Source organism: Physcomitrium patens, chromosome 7 (genome assembly GCF_059467195.1).
Source record: "Physcomitrium patens ecotype Gransden chromosome 7, ASM5946719v1, whole genome shotgun sequence".
In the NCBI taxonomy this organism is placed as follows: domain Eukaryota; kingdom Viridiplantae; phylum Streptophyta; class Bryopsida; order Funariales; family Funariaceae; genus Physcomitrium; species Physcomitrium patens.
In genome coordinates this window covers 9,260,653-9,266,181 of record NC_143416.1, presented here as the reverse complement: position 1 = coordinate 9,266,181, position 5,529 = coordinate 9,260,653, and the positions used below count along the sequence as shown (strand labels likewise).

The window sequence follows — 5,529 nt, the reverse complement described above, 5'->3', positions numbered from 1 at the left end:
TAGCGCAAAGCTGAAATTGCTCTGGCTTCAATAATGTCATACATTGTTGATCAAACGCTGCTTCTCTAGCCTTTGGTACAAGATACGATCTCCTCAATAAGGCATCAGATAGTCCTTGCTGCTTTCCAGGTCGATAAGTGATAATAAAATCGAACCTAGATAGTAACATACTCCATCGAGCTTGACGTCGATTTAGAACTCGAGCCGACAAAAAATACTCCAAATTCTTGTAATCTGTGTATACGGTCACTAGATGTATAGCTCCTTCAAGAAAGTGATGCCATTCTTGGAAAGAATTCACTATAGCAAGAAGTTCCTTATCGTGGATCTCATAATTGATTTCAGCAGCAGAGAACTTTCGAGAATAGAATGCAACTGGATGGAGCTTCTTGTCTTCTCCCATTTGTGAAAGTACAGCTCCCAAAGCAAAATCCGAAGCATCAGTTTCTAAATAGAAGGCCTTTATAAAGTGTGGATGTACCAAGATTGGAGCCGTAGTAAATGCGGTCATCAGGTTTTGAAACGCCTTCTCTGCTAGAGGTCCCCATTCCTGCTTATACTTACATGTCAACCGAGTGAGAGGAGTAGCAACTTGAGAGTAATTCTTAATAAAGATTCGATAGAAGTTGACAAAACCAAGAAAGCATTGTGTCAAGGACAAAGACTCGATGAGGGAAAATATACACAAAAAGGCTATCTCGATATAATAAGTCAAAATATAAACAAGTAGGTATATTAAAAGGAAACTGGAATGGCTATTGCCACAAGACAAGAAACTAAAGACTCTTGAACTTGGATTAGAAGCAAGAAAGGAGTTGACAAGAGTGAAGAAGCCTTCACTCTTGTCTCTATATATACTATCTAACTAGGGGCTACGTGGCAACGTTCTATAGGACCTCCAATATGTGTTGACTTTGTAGGTGTCAAGGACAAGAACTCGATGAAAGCTAAAGAGTAAGTGAGACTTTTCTCAAAAAAGAAATAGGACAAAATAGAAATATGTATATTAAGAAAGAAACTGGAATGGCTATTGCCAAAATACAAGAAAACTAGAGACCCTTGAAACTAGACTAGAAGCAAGAAAGGAGTTGACAAGAGTGAAGAGGGCTTCACTCTTGCCTCTATATATACTATCTAACTAGAAGCCACGTGGCGATATTCTATAAGACCTCCAATATATGTTGACTTTCTAGGCCACATGCCTTTGCTTGCAAGGCAAGTTTTCTATGGATGGACCACGTAGTTAGCTTGTTCTTTAAGCTTCCAACATGCGTGGCACATGGCTAACTTGTTGACCAAGTTTCTAACCTAAAAGTCAACTATAGACTCCTATAAAGTCAAAGCAGCGTCTATGAAGCTTCTAAGAAGCTTCTCTAGAAGATATTATACAATTAATCTACTTTTACATACTTTTATCTATTCATATAGGTAATTATATGTATGTCCGTGACATTACCCCCCCTTCTAGAGATGAGTTCCACGAGGAGCGGTGATTATATATTGAGAAAATCTAATATGCGGCGAATTGTATTTGCTACATACTCTGATCTTTGTTCTCTTCGAAGATAGTTGATGGGTCCTCTTAGCCATCGATAGTGTCCCATTCCAGGGCAAGAAGACCACCCTGTTATTTGATCACTGTTGAGGCCTTCATAACTTCCTTCAAATAATACATTTGAAACACCATCAGGAGTCGTTTCTATCTCCAATAATATCACCAAACATCGAGAATCTCTTCCAAGGTCGTGATACCAAACGCGTTGTATCTCACCATCTATTCGAGGAAGAACATGTCGTTCTTGAGGGTCTTCATCTCGGTTGCGTCGTCTTGAAGGTTGTGACAATCGCAATGTCTCATCCGGTAAGTCAGCAAACGAAGGTTCTTGAGTTGAATCCGCTGGTTGTTGGCTCTCCATCTAATTAGCGTCACAAATGCAAAGAAGTTACAAACAAGGATAGGAAATTGAATGTTATCTTGCCTCAATCTTGTCTCTTTTATAAGAGAGGTTTTCATCTTGGTTTTGATGGATGTCGTTGATGAAAAACTTTGACTTTAGCTGATGCATTTGCTAGATTCCTGGATGGCTCCCATGTGCGCTCACTAATATCATATCCGCACCAATGAACAAGATATTCCAGCTTATTTTGGCGCCGCCTTGAGTCTAATATCTCTTCCACCTCAAATTCTTCATTATGATCTACTTCTATAGGAGGCGGTGGCATTTGTCTTCTTTCTTGTATATCCACTGTCTTATATGGTTCAAGAAGAGACACGTGGAATACAGGATGGATCTTCATTGACTCCGGTAGATGTAACCGATATGCAACTGGGTTGATCTGTTCAGAAACAGAAAAGGGGCCAAACCTACGATAGTCCAATTTGTCACAAGGTCGAGTGGTCTTGATATTGCGACGAAGTAGCCATACCTTATCACCCACATTGAGTTGTGGTTGCTCTTTACGATATACATCTGCATTTATCTTTTGTCGTTCTTGAGCTTTCTTCAACTGCGCCTTCATTATTGCATGTAACTCTGACAACCGATTTGCCATATCTTCTGTTGCAGGATTATCAACTTTTGAAAAATCAAAAGTATCAAGTCGTGGATGATAGCCATAATTGGCAAAGAAAGGTGTTTGTTGCGTGGAAGAATGTACCGTATTATTATAAGCAAACTCTGCCAATGGCAGAAAGTTTGTCCAATCATCTTGTTGGTAGTTGATGGTACACCTTAAATACTGTTCCAAGACTTGGTTTACGCGCTCTGTTTGTCCATCAGTTTGAGGATGGAAAGCTGAAGATAGCTTTATGTCCACTTTTAAAATCTTAAAAAGAGTCCTCCAGAATCTCGACACAAATTGAGTTTCCCTATCCGATATGATATCTTTAGGTAATCCATGATAGCGATAGATATTATCAATGAAAAGCTTAGCTGTTTCTTCACCTGTGATAGATTTTGTACATGGCATAAAATGTGCCATCTTGGTGAAACGATCTACTATCACAAATATAGAATCATAAGATCTTGAGCTTGGAAGAGCTGTGATGAAATCCATAGAAACAGAAGAACATGGTTGTTCTGGTATAGGTAATGGCTGAAGAAGTCCGTAAGGTCGATGTCGAAGAATTTTTGATCTTTAACAAATATCACATGATTGTACAAAGTCTTTGACTGACTTCCACATTTGTGGCCACCAAAAATCTCTTGATATGAGTTCCAGAGTCTTATTATATCCAAAGTGCCTTGCTGCTGGAAAGTCATGACGTGCTTGAAGAACACGCAAACGTGCTTGTCCTTCTAGAACATATAGGCGTCCTTCAAAATATAATAGATTATTCTTGAACTTGAACTTAGAAGAATCATGAGACTTGGAAGAATTATTCTTGATATCATGAACAAGAGGGTCTGAGGACATACTGGACTAGATTTGCTTGAGAAAAGTTGAATCAACAGTCAATGTTGATTTCACTGCTCGGAGATGAAATTGCTCCGGTTTCAAGAGGACCGTTCTTTGTTGCTCAAAAGCTGCATCTCCTTCTTTTGGTGCAAAATAAGAACGTCTAGACAGGGCATCGGACAAACCTTGTTGTTTTCCTCGCCGATAAGTGATAATGAAGTCGAATCTTGACAAAGACATACTCCAACGAGCTTGACGATGATTCAACACGCGTGCTGACATGAAATACTCGAGGTTCTTGTGATCTGTATACACAGTGACTGGACTAGAAGCACCTTCTAGATAATGACGCCATTCTTGAAAAGAATCCACGATTGCAAGAAGTTCTTTATCGTGGATCTCATAATTGATCTCGGCTGCTGAGAATTTTCTTGAATGAAAAGCTATCGGATGAAGTTTGTCATCTGTTCCCATTTGTGATAAAACTGCACCCAAGGCAAAATCCGATGCGTCTGTTTCCATAAAAAATGCCTTGGAAAAGTCAACACGATATAAGACTGGTGCAGAGACAAACGATGTCTTCAAGGCTTCAAATGCTGCTTCCGCTTCTTGATTCCATTGGAATTTATCTTTACTAGTCAAGCGTGTAAGTGGAGCTGCAACTCGTGAGAAGTCTTTGATGAAGATCCGATAGTAATTGGCAAATCCCAAGAAACATTGGACATCTCTCACAGTCTTTGGAATCTTCCAATCCATGATTATTTGGACTTTCTTAGAATCCATCATAAGACCATCATTTGAAATGATGTATCCTAAAAAGTCAACTTGAGTAGTGTGAAATACACACTTTTCCATCTTGGCGTACAATCCTGCATCTCTGAGTTTTTGTAATACTTGACGAACATGTATTTCATGTTCTTCAACATTCTTAGAATAAATCAGGATATCGTCTAGGTAGCAGACGACAAAATTGTCTAAGAATTCACGAAATACATCATTCTTGAGATGTTGAAAAGCAGCTGGTGCATTCGTGAGTCCAAAAGGTATGACATTATATTCAAAATGCCTGTACCTGGTCGAAACGCAGTCTTCCATTCATCTCCTTCTTTGATCCGTACTAGATTATATGCTCCTCTTAGATCTATTTTTGTATAGATCTTAGCTTGATTTAACTGGTCAAGGAGTCCTGATATCAAAGGTAATGGATACCTGTTCTTGATTGTGATCTTGTTGAGTCCTCGATAGTCAACATACATTCGTAAAGATCCATCTTTTTTCTTTACGAATAAAATTGGAGCTCCTGCTGGAGATTTTGAATGGCGTATGAAATTCTTCGCTAAATTCTCGTCAATATATGTCTTGAGTTCAGCCAACTCATCTTGCGATAAACTGTAAATTGGTCCAAATGGTGGCTGAGTTCCTTCCTTGAGATCGATTGAACAATCGTATGGGCGATGCTCAGGAAGAGTATCTGCATTCTTTTTCTCAAAAACGTTTTGATAATCTTGATATTGACTTGGAATGCCACTTGAAGTCTTTACGCTTTCAGAAATAGGTGCAGCATAAATAGCAAAAGTTGATCCTTCTTTTGCTGCGTGTATAAATGCTTTTGCACCTATAGGTGTGAGTTTTACTATACTAGACTCATGGTTTTTTACTTGGTTAATAGAACTGTTACTAATGCTCTGAGGAAAATCAAGTTTACGAGAAATCCAATCTATTCGAGGATTATACTTTTCTAACCATGATAAGCCTAAAATTACTGGATTAGAGGGAGATCTAATTATATTAAAAATTACGCAACTACTATGACCATTTATTACTACATCTACAGGAAGTGTTTCGTGAGTTACATCTCCAGAAGACAACGGACGACCATCTATGACTTCTACGTGTACAGGTTTAGTTTTTTGTATTAATGATATTCTATGACATCTAGCAAATTCTTCATCTAAAAAACAAGATGAGGCTCCTGAATCTACCAAGGCAGAGGCTTTGTAATTATTAGGTCCTAAACGCACATCTATTATAAAACAAGGAGATGGTTTTGAGGAGAGGATAGGACCTTTATTAGAAGTTGTACAAGATTCCAGCCGCACGGTCCCTATTGTAGCTGGACGTACTCGTTTT

At 38.7% G+C, this 5,529-nt stretch overlaps 1 long non-coding RNA gene across 1 annotated transcript; it reads right to left on the bottom strand.

The window, feature by feature from the left end:
• Positions 1–982: 982 nt before the first annotated feature.
• On the bottom strand, positions 983–3,285 carry LOC149988547 (uncharacterized). The gene is made up of 2 exons (XR_016504327.1): positions 2,428–3,285; positions 983–1,916 (listed from the first exon to the last, which is right to left on the bottom strand). It is a non-coding gene; the product is annotated as an uncharacterized LOC149988547 (long non-coding RNA).
• Between the last annotated feature and the right edge of the window lie 2,244 nt (positions 3,286–5,529).